This window comes from Lathamus discolor, chromosome 5 (assembly GCF_037157495.1).
Source record: "Lathamus discolor isolate bLatDis1 chromosome 5, bLatDis1.hap1, whole genome shotgun sequence".
Classification (NCBI taxonomy): domain Eukaryota; kingdom Metazoa; phylum Chordata; class Aves; order Psittaciformes; family Psittacidae; genus Lathamus; species Lathamus discolor.
The window spans coordinates 10,349,973-10,366,155 of record NC_088888.1 but is presented as its reverse complement, the minus strand read 5'-3'; the positions used below and the strand labels follow the sequence as shown (position 1 = coordinate 10,366,155).

At 42.3% G+C, this 16,183-nt stretch overlaps 1 protein-coding gene across 5 annotated transcripts in view; it reads left to right on the top strand.

The window, feature by feature from the left end:
• ALK (ALK receptor tyrosine kinase) overlaps window positions 1–16,183 on the top strand; it is a 317,234-nt gene that overhangs the window by 180,186 nt on the left and 120,865 nt on the right. The window contains exon 1 of one of the 5 annotated variants that reach the window (XR_010612846.1): window positions 5,117–5,192. The exons of the other annotated variants lie outside the window; for them this stretch is intronic. The gene's annotated coding sequence lies outside the window, so the exon portion shown is untranslated. Of the gene's footprint in view, window positions 1–5,116; window positions 5,193–16,183 lie in introns of those variants that run through there. 5 annotated transcript variants of the gene reach the window in all.

Here is a 16,183-nt window from a genome sequence, read left to right as displayed (position 1 = left end):
CCCGGATCATCCTCGTGGCCTCCTCTGGACTTGTTCCAGCAGTTCCATGTCCTTTTTATGTTGAGGATACCAGAACTGCACACAATACTCCAAGTGGGGTCTCACAAGAGCAGAGTAGAGGGGCAGCATCACCTCCTTCGACCTGCTGGTCACGCTCCTTTTGATGCAGCCCAGGATACGGTTGGTTTCTGGGCTGCGAGCGCACACTGCCGGCTCATGTTCATTTTCTCTTCAGGGAAATCTTTCCCCTATACATTTAGGACTGCAAAAATTGAGCAATTTGAGATGTCTCTAATTCTTCTCCAATTAGTACACTTTTTTTTCATTCTGTGCTGCTGCCATCCACTTGCACTCTTCCAAAATAGGAATCGTCAATGTTTTAGCACCAAGATCTTCAGCCAAGCTTTGTCTAAGGACTGCCAGTGAAATTGCCCCATCCTTTTTACCCCAGGTGCATGTTGCTGACCCTGTTATGAACGGATTTGTACTACTGTAAATTCTGTCTTACCCACAGTCCCTCACCTAGAATTTTTCTAGACTAACAAATGTAGTTCTAAAAAGGTTGAAACAGATCTTCATTAAGAGTTTCTGAAAATGAGTGATAAATCTGAACACCCAAATGCTGGTCTAAGTGTTTCCTCAATATCCTCATCTTTTCAGAACTCTTGGCAGGGGGGGTGACAGCTCTCAGCAGCTTTCCAGAATTCTGGCTCTCCCTGCAAGATCAAATGATTTCTGTCTACATGTCAGTAGGAAAAGGCCAATGTTAGAGACAATGCAGTCCACCTCGGTGGAGTCCCTCAGTATATGCAACCGGCTATAAATTGTTTGTGTACATGCAAAGCAGCAGAGGTTTACAAAGGTGGCAGAGGGCAGACTACTTTGACATACAACTACAGCAATCCCCTAGCCTGCGTTCCTTGTTGTATTGTTCTGCTTTTTGTTATGCTTCTCTTACCAGCTGGTGACATTTGCTTAGTTTTCAAGTTCATGATGATACTGAAGAATCCTAGGATGTTAAGGTAGAACACTCCACCTTGGAGAATTCTACCAATTTAGGTTTTGCTAATATGTTCAAGGAGAAGGTCAAGTGATGCTGTAAATCGCAGTGGTTTCAACACCCTCTGGACTTTGTTTGTGTATAAATCAATTTCTGAATTTCCCTGTGCTGCCCATGGAATCTGGTCTTCCTTAGTACTGAAGTTCATCATGCAAAAGGAGCCTAACCTTAATGATATCCTAAGAGGGACCCATCTATACCTTCTATCAACCACTGTCTCCTAAACAGCATGGCACTGTTGTCAAAGCAGCTGAGACACTTCTGTTTAGGCTAGATGCAGAATCATTCTTTTGGGAGTTGAAAAGTTCAGGAGGAGAATGAAATAAGATCATTTTCCCTCTGTACTTTACAAAAAACCTACAAAATAGGCTAGACCTTCTTGCTCTTGCATCATTATAAACAAAGAAAGGTTAGACTTGCAGCCTTGCTCAAGGCACATTATGTGAACTCCAGAAGAGCGTAGGCTTGAAATAGTCCAGCATGATTTTCAGGAGAGAACAGCAAGAGCAACAAGAAAATAATATAGACCTGAGCAAACACTGAAATAATGAATGGTATTCTGTGTTTCAAAGCCCTGGAGCAGATTGAAGTCATCAGTCTCTGCCTCACAGCCCCCATCCGTAGAGTCTTCTCGTTTTACCTGCATCTGCAGTGACCTGTGGCACTTGAGGAAAGGATGTTATGAGAGACCTGAGAACCCTGCCATAATAGGTGGGGTATGTTCTTGGGCTGATTCTCTTCAGAGCTACAGTAGTATAACTGGACCCAAAAAGAGAGGAGAACCAGCAACTGGTATCATCTCTGAACCATGCAAAATCAGATACGCTACAGGGACAAGCAGTGTGAAGACAAGCTGAAGAGCTTTCTGAAAGCTGTTCTTCCTTCCCAGGACATCCGCATGCTTACCTACCACTCCTGTGGGTGACAGAGCCGCCCTTCCACCAGCCTGTTTGAAAGCAGGCTGCCTGGTTGCTGTTGTGCCAGCAGCAACTCCCTCCAGATCTCTTCAGCCTCCTCTGCTTTCATCACATGTTGCCTCAGCAGCACCTGGGTTGTGGTGGACACTGAATTAGTTCAGTTTAAAGGCGGTGAGTGGAGAGAATCACAGAACAGTTTGGGCTGTAAGTTTGAGTTGGAAGGGACCTTCAAAGCTCATCTAGGTCAACTGCCCCCTGCAATGAGCAGGGATGTCTTCAACTAAATCAGGTTGCCTAGAACCGCATTCAGCCTGGCCTTAAATGTGTCCAGGAGTGGCGCATCCACCACCTCTCTGGGCAGCCTGTGCCAGGATTTTGCTACCCTCATTCTAAAAACTGTTATGTTCGCTACTTTTAAAGAGCATTTCAGTTTTCCATCCTTCCCTCCTGACACTTTCTAAAGTGAGGGGTAGGGCTCTATTTCTAAGGTAGGAGAAAAGCAAAACCAAGTCTTTATTTCTTTATCTTTTGGTCCAGAGAAACCCTGTTACCACAGTTGCCACAGCTGCAGGTTCTTCAGCTGAGTGGCAAGACAGCTTTTGCAATTTTTTTTCCCCCTAAACCTTGTTTCTCAAGAGTTGAAAATAAACCTTGTGTCTTCCTGACTTAATATTCTCTCAGGGCTGCTTCTACAGCAAGGCTGGAGCTTTTGTGGAGTCATAACCTACCACCCGATGAGCCTTCCAGCACAAGGGAAGGCCTGATCTTGTAATGAAAGATGGGAGAGAAGAAAGAAACAAAACCCCTGAATAAAAACCTTCTGAAGTTTCTCTGTTCCTCACAGAGAGATGAGTCACTGACCAAACATTTCTTTTGTTTTCAACCTTTTGGCTGTTGTAAAAAGAGCGTGACAAAAACATTGTCATAATTAGCTTTTAATTAAAGAAGAAAACAAAGTTGGAAGACAGTTTTATTGCCTGGTCCTCCTGAAGTGCTGAGCCACTTCTCTTCTTCCTTACACCAGGAACGCTGGGGAAAGAAAAGAGGAGGAAGAGAAAGAAAATGCTGAAGAGGAAAAAGAAAGAACTGCTTCTGACAGCCAGTAGCATTTTTCTAAGTTATAATCTATGAAGTTTAGATGGGGGAAAACTTAAGTTGTATTTTAGAGACTGTCTCACCACCACTGGCAGTGTGCATTGGGCCTACAGCTCTGATTTCTCCTGGCAGCAGTTATCAGTTTGAATAACCAACACTGGGCACTCACTGAACCAGGGAGTGAATATTCCAATCAGAAGAACCTTTGTCACTGTCATGCTTGCTTTCTCCTTGCAGGTATTCAGTATGTTATGGAAACTGAAGCAGGTACTCCAGAGGGGTGCATTTCAAAATGCTCTCATGCTGATGATTGGTTTGATTTGACTTTCTAAACCAAAAAAGAGGGGTTTCAATGAAGGTTCATTTTAGCTGCTGTCCTTAGGTGGAGTGTTCCAGAGTTTTGGGCAAGAGCATTGTTAGAGAAACACTTAACTGTCAGCATTTTTGAGATCTTAAGCAGCCTCAGTATAGTTGCATGGAACAGACTTGCTGAGGACCACAAATCAGAGTAGCTTAATTCTGTGTCTGTGGTGAAAGGGACATGGACAAAATAGCTCCCACCTTCCCCTGCCTCAATGTGTTCAAGTTCAAAGTCACTCAAAAAGTGGAATGATGTGTTAGAACTATGTGTAATTATTGTTCAGTTTGCTTTTCTTCTTACTTTCTGTTTGTCCTAAGACTGAGAGGTTAAATTCCCAAATAATAGGTAGAAGTGCATCTGATAACATTAATCGAAGGATTTACTTGCAAACTAAGATCTTTTCTTCTAGGGTAACCTCCCTTAGGTGTACAGCACATTTTTTTCCAGCCTTTCTTTGTTAGAACATTAAATACCAACTGAGCATTTGGGTTTAGCTTCTGGCACACTTGGGAAAAGATGGTAAAAATTCTGTCCCATCCTCTTGCTCCCAACACCTAAAAATCCAATAACTGTGTTACGTTGTTGCTGTACTGTGGGAGATTTTGCCATTAAAGCCACAGCACACCTCCTACACAGAATTTCTCACATCTTTCTTTTTCCCGTTTTAGAATGAAACCGAAGGTAACGGTCCTTGTTTACTAGAGGCAAAACTGTTTCCTTCCCTCAGGAAAAGTGACTCTTTTATTTTAAAAATTTTTCAACATACAACTTTTATTCTGAGGCAAGAAAAGATGTAAAGGTTTTATGAAGCAGTGAAAACTTGAAAAGAGTAGAACATTGTTGGATTGATGGCTTCGAGAGCTGTGTTTGCCAGCACATTCACTCACTAACAGAGTCTGACACTGGCAGCATAAAACGTCTGGTCTTAGGACACTACCCTGAGGACGAAATTCTTCCCTGTGAGGGTGGTGATGCACTGGCACAGGTTGCCCAGAGAAGCTGTGGCTGCCCCATCCCTGGCAGTGCTCAAGGCCAGGTTGGATGGGGCTTGGAGCAACCTGGTCTGGTGGAAGGTGTCCCTGCCTATGTCAGGGTGTTGGAACTGGATGGGCTTTAAGGTCCCTTGCAAACCACTCCATGATTGTAAGATTTAAGTGAGATGTATTGCAGAAAGACATGTTCTAAAGCCTCACAGAGCAACAGAATTTGCTTTCCTTCTGTCACATGACAGTACTGTGAGCATTAACTAACTGTTGCAGTGCTGGAATGGATCCATGTGGATCAGAAACCGGGATTATGGTTCATGCCCTTTATTGAAACTTTGTATGTCTCCCTGAGCTGTGGTTTGCAGCATGATACACCAATTACCGCAGAGAGATTGGTAATCAGTGCTGAATAACAACAGAAGGCTTCCTGAACACTGAATTGTACAGAGGGAAACATGCCCAGCAGGTGCCCCCTGTAATCTTTAATTATAAGAGAATCAGATGGAGAGAGGTGTTTACAGGGCTGGCTCTGGACTGCCTGCAAGGGGGTTTCTCAGAGAAAGGGTTTAGGAGAAAATGTACACCTGTATCAAATGAAGGGTAGGCCCCCAGCTCAATTAGAGCTAACTAACAGCCAGTGAGTGCTTTGCCATTTCAGCCATGCTGCAGAACATTGGTTACTGTGCTTCACTGCACAAGAACTTTATGCTGTGGGCTGAAAGAGTCTGATTCTTAAGTGCCTTGAGTCAAAGAGCTCCAAGATACTGCCTACTGTAAGTCATAGTTTGTAAATGATCTTTGAGGGATTTAAAAGGTGTTAAGGCTCTAGCTAATGCTGGTTTTCTGGTGTGTGTTCACTTAAGTGCCATATAGGTGCATGAGATATTGCAGTTAATGGATTGATTTGGTTTATTGTGGGTGTTTTGTTGAAGTTCAGGATCAGGTTGTGAGCTGTTCCCTGATGAACTAGGTTGGAGTTACTGGGAGTTGTCCTGGTTTTGCCTGGGGTAGAGTTATATTTCCTCTTAGTAGCTGGTGCTGTGTTTTGGCTTCAGTCCGAGAACAATGCTGTTAACACACTGATGATTTAGTTGTTGCTCAGTAGCACTTACCCTGATCCAAGGACTTTTCAGTCTCTTATGCTCTGCAGTGAGGAGAGGTACAAGAAGCTGGGAGGGAGCAGAGACAGGACAGGTGACCCAAAGTAGCCAAAGCGCTATTCCATACCACCGCACATCATGCCCAGCATAGAAAATGGAGGGGGGGAGTCACCCAGATGGGTCCAATCACTGCTCGGGGTGGTGAATAATTGTATTGTTATTTATTGCTTGTCTTTTCCCCTTCTAGTTTTATAGTCTCTCCTGTTGTTACTTCCCTTATTATCACTATTAGTAGTACTATTATATTGTACTTCACTTACTGGACTGTACATATCTCAACCTTTGGGGTTTATACTCTTCTGATTCTCCTCCCCATCCCACCCAGGGAGGGGGGGAGTGTGAGCAAATGGCTGTGTGGTGCCGAGTTACCAGCTGGGCTTAAACCATGACAGAGTTAAATAGAAAATGGAAATACTGTGTCATTTATGTGAGGAAAATGGAGAGATTTTGAACACTTGATTATTTGTTGTGCAGCATGAAAACTGGTTTTCTCTAAAGGCTCTTCAGTTTGTTTTGAAATGAATTGGTGAACTTGGCATATCTCTTAATGAACCCAGGTGGGATTCTCCAAAGTATGATTGTTTGTTTGATTCTTGTCCCAGTGAAGCAGGTGTGTTTATGGCTGACTTCATCTGGGGTGAAGTTCAACCACATCTCACTGCATGCTTTTGAGAAGCCTATGGCTTGGTGCCCAGATCACAGCAATCTCCCTTACACCTGACATAACCTGGCAGTCTTGTTTGCGGTGCAGGTGGGTAGGTCAAGGAATAAAGAGTTCCTGGATACCAACCTTGCTTTCTGCTTCTTAATAAAAAGCTGCTGTTAAGGTCATAGCTGGATCAGGCTGGTGGGCAATGCGCAAATACTTGATAGTGCTGCCTCTACTCCATAATTGCTCCAAAGATAATGGCCAGGCTTATCAGTGAAACACAACCAAGCTAAAAATGATGGAGGTAGGCCAAGGGAATTGTACTAGAGCTTACACATAAAGCTTTCTCAAAGTGAAACTTTGCAAATTATTTTCTCCTTTCAAATAAAAGCTGGGGAAATAGGAACATCAGTTTGAATAGATTTTCAATTGAAACAGGGTAGCTGATGAAAATGCAAGAGGTAGCAATGGCAGTATAGTACTGGATTGTGAGAGAAAGGAGACCTGCGGCCTCCTAGTTAAGTACTTGGGGCAGGTGTATCCTCACAGTGTTTTACCATGTTTTCCACACAGGGGTGCCTCAGACTTGATTAGAGCATCAAGGTATTACAGTGCTGTTAGTGGAAATGAATTATTCCCACCCTCTTTTTTTCTCTCCTTATTTTGAAGACCACTTAAGATGTCTTTTGAGTCACCCAGAAGGCTAGGACACAGACACTTGAATTACTGAAATAGCTGTGTGCCTGTGGTCTTGATGTGTATGTACACTTCTATGTATAAGGCAAAAAATAAAGCATCTTAAACCAAAGTTTAAGTTATAAGCATTTCAAGATTTTGGTCAGTTAAATCATTGCTTGAACATGTAATGAGTATTTGATTTTCACCAGAGAAACGTTAAGAGGATCTCTGATCCTAAGGTAGTTATTTTGAGATCAAACTGCATTTTGCGGTTTCACTTTGTCACCAGATTTGCTTGTGCATTACTTGGCTACCTTCACTGAACTGAATCTGTTAAAGTTAGAAATGAGCTTGTTTTGAGATAAATACAGTTTGTTTTTTCTAATACTCCTTTAAGCAAAAAGTATTGAGCAATCTGAGTAACAGTGAGGAAAATGAAGCATTTTGAACAAGAACAAGGAACATATGAGGAGTTACTATTCACCTTGCCTGAGAGACAGGTGGACCAGGGACAGCCTAGGGAGTGATGCTTTTAGCAGCTGCATCCATCTCAGAGCTGTTTAAGTAGCTCATAGTGCCCATAGGCTAGCACCTCCTGCTTAGCCCATGCCAAACACAGGGCAGTTCACCCCTCCAGGTGCCTGCTCATGTATAAAGTCCACCAGCCTGTTGCTTTGACTGCATGTAGTTAGGTACTTGAAGGTAAGAGGTTGCCCACTGGAGAGTGTGAGAGGTGGAACTTTTTCCTAGCCCGCCAGTACGTTCATAACCAGCACCTGTTTGGGATGAGCCTTTGTAACTCTGGATGAAAAGCACCAAACAAATGTTGGAAAGGAGTATCTTGGCATGCTACAAATGATACTGAAGCTTTCCACGTTAGTTTTTCGTTAAAGAAGTCAGTGATGTGAAGCCTGAAGTTATGCTCAGGAAATTGCTTTTCATCCTACAGCACGGGTTCTTGAGCAGAGGCGGGATCAAACAATATGTTGAAAATTATCTTTTCACAGAATTTTGATCAAAGTACAAATGTCCTTGCCTGAGGAAGCAGTTTGTTTTCTGCTGAGAAGTGTTGCTGGGAAAAGCAAAATGAGCAACGTCTGCTTGCTGGCCAGAATTCAGTTACGAATAAATTGCATCACAATGCTACCAACAACATCATGTTTTCAAAGACCATATTGTGCTGTTGCTATAAGAACAAGGATTTGTAAAACTCAGCATTGTGTGTGGGTTCTTGCCATATTATTAGAAACTATTGTTGTTTATAATGCAATAGGGTATAGATATCTAATAATATTTGATCTGATTTAGTGGAATCTAGACCTAAGCCAAGTTTGGTAGTTTCATGGTTTGCCTGGTTTGGAAGTTTCTTTTGATTTTTTCTGTGGAATGAAGTTGAAGCCTTTTGTAGGCACATACCTATATTTAGTCATCTCTTTAGAAGAATTGTAATTACTAGTATGTGTTTGAATCCTGAAGCATCCAAAATGAATTCTCCAAATAATGCTAAATGCCCACTGATGTGTCATTTTACTACTTTTAATTTTGCTTGTTTGTTACAATGCTAACATCAAGGCTTCTTTTTTGCTCCTTAAGACAAATTTTTGGAAGTCGGGAATTCTCATGTGTCAAGTGCCTCTTAATATGTATAAATAATTGTGATGTTTTTCTTTTCTCTTAGAATTTCCCTTATATTGAAAATAACCTGGTTCTCACTGGTGTGGAGTGTCACAGTTCGAAATAGCAAAGCTGTGGTGAAAAACAGTTGTGACTGTTTACTAATTCTGGGTTTGTATCCAGCTTAATTTTCATGTGTTTTAACATGTTTTGGAGTGTCTTCTCCCATCCCTACTCTGTCTGTAAAAGGACACCTTCACTGCCAGAAGAGCATCAAGGAGGTGAAACTCAAGTTCAACTTTCTTTCGTCATCCTCTGAAAAGAAGGCTGCATCTGCAGCTGAGAACTTTAATGTGTTTGGTTGAAAGAATAAATTCTGTTGGTAGTGGTGACTTTATCCCTAATTCCACACCAGACTGTAATTTTAAGTGATACTGTTGGAGTCCTTTTCCCAGTAAATGGTGAGTGGAATCCCTAGTGAGTTACTGGTGGGTTTGTTGAAGGAAAACTTCTCCAGTGTGTGTTAAGTTTGGTGCTGGCAGGTTTTGCCGAGTGTTTAAAGTTGTAGCGTCTGCCACAGGCTGGGCACAGCTGCTCCACACTGTCAGTTTGCACTTTCTTAACAGGCTTTGCTGAAAGAACATCTTAAAGTGCTTTTCTGGCCACCTGTTGCTTTCATACATCATTCCCACAGAAACCCACCTCTGCAGAATAGAAATGATTCAGCTGTAGTTCTCTGCTGTATCCAAGTGAAGAGAGATGAGGAGAATATGCATAAGAAAAACAACTTGGGAGAAAACTCTGTTACAGCACTCCAAAGGGCCTGTCAAGAAGCTTGGTTTGGATTAGGGCTGGGGGTCAGTAAATCTATTCATATAAGAAAGAAGGATTTAGATGGGAATTTGAACTTTATGGGAAACTTGCACAGATATTTGTTGAGTTTGTCATTGCCCCACTTGTGGTGGTTGGCACAAGAGAGCATAGCTGGTGGTAATCCTAGGGCTGGCCAGCAGAGTCATGCCACTTTTCATCGTTCTTCAGGCATGACCCCAAAGGCTGAAGACATTCAGTATGCTTCTGGCACTTCTTAGCTGGTTTTAATGCATTAAGTGGAACTACCCCCTTTGAAGACTTAAGTGTTCCATTTATTCAGAGATGTCTTCCTGCAATGCCAGTGTGTTTTAGTCCTAAAATGCAGGAATAGTTTTTAGTGGCAAGGAAAGGATTTAGTCTTTACAGTCTGCACAGATGCCCAGCATAATTTTCAAGAGGACTTCACCCTGAAATGGGGAAGGAATAGCTCGGAGGAGAATGTGAATCTTCATCTTTTGTACTTCAAGCATCACATAAATATGAAAACATCATCCTTGTCTGTTGTGATTAGGTCTGCGTGAGTCACTTGTTCCTCTCTTTGGAAGTTTTCTTTCTCTGTGAGCCTTGCCTAACTTCTTTTGATTGTCACCTCAGCTACCCTGGTCCTGTACCTACCTTTCTGTTGACATCTTGACTTTATTGCTGATGCATAATCCACAAATGCTCATTACTTTTTCTTTAGGATAAGATTAGAAATGAGGGATTATTGAACTCAAGTGAATTTTGTAGTTCTTTTGCATAAAACCAGGATTTATTTCTTTTTAATTCATATTTAGAATTAATTTAGGGACCTGGCTGAAACAGTAGTGCAACATCCAGGTCCAGTTTGTCCTCAGAGGATGAAAACCTGTATCAGGGTTAGTAATCTAGAGACATGACAGTTAAGAAAAAGAAATAAAAAGGAGGGGGTAGAAGGCTTTGGCTGTGCTGAACTCTTTGACTCTAAAAAGCTGTTAGAAGCAAGCAGCTTTTGATCACCATCAGCTTTTGGCTGAGTTAAAATGTTATGACTTAAAGTTAGGAACATAAGACTGGGAACAATCACTAGGACTGCAGGAGCTGAAGCATTAGTCTTTGCCTTTCTGGTCTGTAATGGAATTTTTTTTTCCCTCTTCAAATGAGCTGAAGCTCACTACTCTCACCCATTTCTACCCAGATTGCTTATTTCAGGAGGCTATGTCCTGTCTTTAATCTGCTGCCTTCACCTTGTCTCCATTCTTTTTTCTTTTCCTTTCTCATGGGTCCCCATCTCCATCCCCCCATTTCCCAGAAAATGATGGTGTTGAAATTCCCTGTTAAACCTCTGTTTGGTATAGTATTTTTTTCCTCAGGCATTTTTAGATGGGAGTTCTGATTCACACCTCTAAGTTTCAGGTCTGTGCTCTCTCAGATATTAACAGATATTTCTGGGAAGGTTGTAAGTACAGCATTATTCAGAAAGATTATCTCAGGAAAAGTACAGCAGCTGAGGTCTCCTCTGGACTGTAATTTGTGGCAGTCAGTTTTCCACCCTAGAAAGATCACTGTTTTTCAGTTGCTCTCTTCCACAAATGTTTCATGGGTTTCCTGGTGCCCTTTAGAGAATGCCAAACAGAACAGAGAGTGATGTTCTGCTCTTGACTCATGGCTGTGCCATGGCATCCCAAGGGCTAAAGGAAAGGGAAAACAATGCAAGGCTGAGGCAGGAGTTCACGAAGAGCTAGAGTCAGTCCATGCTGGTCTTCAAGTCTTCAAATACACTGTTTAGTTTGTTTTGCACTACACAGTTGTTTTCATCCAGAAGTGTTCAGCGAGCACCTCGTTTCCCATCTCGTGTGAACCACAGACTACTGTGCAGTGAGAGTGTGGTCACAGGCTTGGCTGCTTCTGGGGCACTGTGTTTGAGGCAGTGCTACTGAATGGATTTTGGCCACCCTGCTCTTATCCATGTGCTTGTCTATACTCTGATACATTGCTTGCCAATGCTATGGTTCTCCACCTCCCCCTTTGTCCTTCTCACTGGCTCCTGCTCTTTGACATCTGACCAGTAGATGAGCTTTCTGTCCTGGATATGATCTGCCCATGTTCTCCAGTGCCCTGTTTCCAAATTAATTTCAGAGGGGACGAAGGTTTGCAACATTTAATGATGAGTAATGATGAGAAACAACCTTTTCTCCTTTCTTTCTTCCCTATTAGAGAATAGTGGCCAGAAAAACAAAGTGCAAGGTAAACGAAGCACAGAGCAGAATATCTAATAGGGTCTGAAGTGTTTCTCTCCAGAGAGTAGCTGCTTGAGACTTACTAACTTTTGCACATTTAACAGGAAAATGCTTCTTTCACTCTGCAATTAATTTCAGAGGGGAGCAAGGTGTGAAATATCTGACAGAAGCTTCATTGATAACTTATGATGATTTTCTAGCTCTTTGCATTTTCGAGGTCTACATCAGCAGGAGCAAAGCACAGATTACTTCAATAAACTGATAATAATATGCATTTTCTTATACATGTATCCTGTTTCAGTGCAAGTTAGGTTCATTCAACCAAAGCTCTGAGTCTATAGCTGATAAAGAAAACTTGAAGATATGGCTGCTATTGAGCCTCCAGTACCATTGATCAGGGAGCACCAGTAATTCAGGAGGCTTTGCTAAAGAAAACAGCAGAGAAGACAGAGATCTTTGTGGAGCATCTTCTACCTTTGCAGGTTCACAGAATGATTGAGGTTGAGGGGCACTTCTGGAAATCATATAGTCCAGCCCAAAGCAGAGCCAAAGCAGGGCATTTGTACATACTGGCAAGATGATACCTGAGACTTCTCTTCTCCAGGCTAAACTGTCTCAACTCTCTCATCCTTGACTTGTCAGATGCTCCAGTCCGTACTGTCATTACCTAAGCTATTCATCTAACATCTCCTTATCAAGGTATTTGGAAGCTGTTCCTCCTTGTGTGGCTGCAGGGTTGAGAAATCTTTCTTCTACTGGCAGAACTCATGTCTGAGTTAACTGGAGGTGGGGTGTTTGTGGAGACAGTTCAGGGCTTCTAGCAGAAAAGGGCATGCCCCATCCATCCTAGAAGTGTTGCTGTTCAGCTTGCCACATCCACTGCTTTAACCTCAGGCTGTAATTTGTGTGAGCCTTTAGCAGTCTTACAGTGGACTCCTATGTGTTGCATCTCTGCTTTCCCACTTTTCATAGTGAGTGGATATCTGAAGGTTTTTTGAGTGGTATGTTGAGGACTTCAGAGTGCCTTTCCCTGACACCTCCTGTTGAGGCTCAGGAGGTTACATTACATAATAGTGCTACACTGGCAGGTCTCATTCCAGAAGTAGCTACGTTATGCTTGTGTATCAATATGGTCAGAGGAATAAAACTGACTTTTTTTGTTCTGTCAGAATTTAGTAAAATTGAATTTGGTTTGTCTGCTCAGTTGTGTGGGGTTGAACAGAAATTCCCTCAAGGGAGGAATCTTTGTGTGTGCTTTTCAGCCAATTCCATTCTTTTCTGTATAATCATTGTTACCTGAGAACTTAGATGTCTGACTACAAAAAGCTCTAAGGCGAGTTCTTGAATTTACATGGTTTGCATCAGCAGGCATGAAATGTAACACATAGATTCAGTTTCTCTTGTTGTGATGAAGCAATGATTTACGTGGGACATTACCTGCTTAGAAATGAACTTTTTGCATCCACTGAGTGCCTCAGGATACAAACTTGTCTCTGTGAAAGTAGGACAGGAGAGGAGAAGGCACTTAATTTTTTTCCTTTTTTCATGAAGTAGGCCTTGCAAAATATGTAAAAGAGCAGGGTGGGAATGCTGGAGTTGCTCGTACTTGGCATATTCTGCAAGGGGTTTGTTCACGTTTGCAAAGCAAACCTAAAAATCTGGAAAGCTGAAACAGAAAATGACCAACTGCAACCAGAGCATTTGCTGCCTGCTTGCTCAGAATGTGCAATTGGCCTTCATCTTTTAATTAGAATCCATAGAGATGGCTCTGTGCCCTACCCACCTCTGGGCTTCCAGGAGCACTGAGTGCTTAGGGCTCAGGCTGCTAATGCTATAATTGGAACAGCTGCTCTGCTCTCTGAGTACTTTATTCATTCACCTTTGAAAATGTTGATGGATCTGTGCCGTGTTCTGGGCCTTTTCTGTAGATGTGAATCTCAAACACAGCCACTTGCTAGATAGAGCTAATGAAGAGAATTTGCTGTGACTTTTAGTGTGTTGTCTCAGTTTCCAAAGGAAGAGAAAGGGAGGGGGTGAGGGAAAGGCTGCTCTTAGGCTCTTTGGACTAAATTCACTTTACCTACAAGACCAGACATCCTAATTCTCTATTATTCTCAATGACCTAAACTACAAGTGAATGTAAAATATGACTAGGTCAAAAGGTCATTATTTTTACATTCTGCACTGTTTTTTAAAGTAGCACATAGAGGCAAGAGCCTCTTGGAATTGTGCTGTAGTTAAACGGTGTTTGGAGGGGTCTGCACTAATTCAGAAGGCCTCAGGCCAGGGGTTGCTCTGCAGCCTCATATTTCTCTCTTGCCTTGGAACTGCAGTGGAAAGGCTAAATTGCTGTTGCAGTCCTTGTTAAAACTTGAAAGCCTCATGAAGTCCACAGAAACTCCAGTATTCCCATAGCCTTTCTTGACAGACCTTCCTGTACCCATTGTTTTTCCTTATCCTTGTATTCAGCCGATTTCTGAACTACTGTCCAGAAGAGTTTGACACTGTGTCAGATGAATGCATTTAACCAACAGAAAGTCATTCTAGTGTGGGCTAATGGCAAAGCTGGGAGGTAGCTGGCAGTGGCTAATCTGGATGTATTTGGTAGGGCTGTGGTGGAGATGGAGTTACTGATTAAAACACAATTGCTGCCAGCCCGTTGCTGATCCCTTCATATCCCACAGACTCGGGCAGCTTTAACCTCCTAGTGTCTAGAGTTTGATATATACTGAGGCAGTTTACCCATAAAAACAGGAGCACCTGAAGTGCTAATTACCCAGGAGCTGGTTCATCCAAGAATAAGCTGAAACTGCACAAAACCGTTAAGCAAGGCAGAGGCAAGGGCCACTGTGGTCCACAGGCTGGTTTTTATTCAACAGTATTGATTGTTCTTGGCAGATATGGAGCCTGAGAGCTTTGTGGTTATGTTTGTTAGGGAAAATAGAGGTCATTGTGAGACTTGGAGGGTCAATAAATCTGAATTTTGATGAAAAAGGCAAAATCCTTCTCTGAAGCAAACATTCAGGCAGCCCTTGTGGCAAAGCAGGGAGGGAGGAAAGAAAGGGCTGGAAGGTTTGCTGTCTTTCCTATCAGCTTGTAGCACTCTGATTGTGTCGTATTCTTTTCAGGAGATGAGGAACAGCAAGGAAACAGGCCTAGAAGATATTACATTGAAAAATGTAATTCTTGATGTGTAACTCTTGATTGTAACTCTTGATGTGATATGAAAGAGATGATTAGTGTCAGGAAACGCAGCCTTCGTGTTGCTACCCAGTTTATGCTACCAGTAGGTGAGTCGGCAATAAGTACCCTGCATGGATGCTTGGCATACCTGCAGCCTTTGCTGAAGTGCTCAAAGGTTGTTGTGGGTTCAGATAGCAAACTCACCCTTTTTCAGTTTCATTTTCATGTTCAAAATAGGGTTTAAGTCAGGAATGGGGCCTGGATTAATTTTGGCTTTTTCACTGAGCTGGGTGTTGTTAACTTAACGAAGCTTTATGGTATCCTTGGGCACCAAGTACACTTTTTTACACCATTTCACAGAAATGTCAAAATGTTTCTAGAGGCACACTGGAATATCATAGCAGGGACCATTCTCCCCATTTCTTTGTTGCCAGGGAATCATGTAATGGTTTTCTTTCCAGTCTCTGTCTTATGTGGATGAGCTTGCAAGCGAGACTTGCTCTTTGAGGCCAAGCTCATTTTTCTGAGCTTTCCAGGTTGCTGCAGTTCCTGGGCTCCTTCCCAGAATGGTGTCTAGAGGTAAGAGCTATCCCACCAAATGGTATTGAATTTCAGTTGATGACTACTTGAATTTAAAAAACAGCTTAATGTGATACTGAGACAAACAGCCTTGGTAGGACTGCTGTGGTTTGCAAATGCATGAAAAGGTCTAGGTATTTTATCAGTAAACACTAAAAATACTCATCATGTTTTCGTGCTACTTTAAAATCACCATTCAAAACCACCTTCAATTTCATCGACAATATTAAGACAAGGAAATAAGCTTCTTGGTTTAGGTACCTCTTTCTTTAACTGTGAGGAGCCAGTAAATTATGCTAGAGCACCTTGTGGAGTATGTTCTCTATGCGTGTTCCCTCTCAAGGCTTGTCTTATTTATGCTCAAAGGAAGCGTGTAAACCAAGTGTTGAGGCTACCAGGCAAATGTATGTTGAGCTAAATCATACATCTCTGTGCTCAAAGTTCTGGTGAGTTTTGATCCCAGAGAGTGGCTTAAACTTGTGTTTCCAGGCAGCAACAGATGTGTTTGGCTACTCTCAGATTCCCTTCTGGATATTCAGCATGCTCTGCTATGATTCTGTTTCTCAAGAATATGCAATACCAAATGAGCGATATTAGATCAGTGGCTCAGTACATGTGGCGAAAATTAGACATGAGTGCAGGCAGCATTTCTTCTATTTGGACATATACAGCAGATGTTATTGTCATATATGTTCCAGACAAGGTAAGATGGTGAGGACATTGTTATCAACTGAGAGCATTGCTGTGGCTGCTGCTTTGCTGAAAGCTGTGCAGACTTCACTTTCATGGTGTTTCTCTTGATAAAGGTGACATTTCAGTTGTGAAGTGAC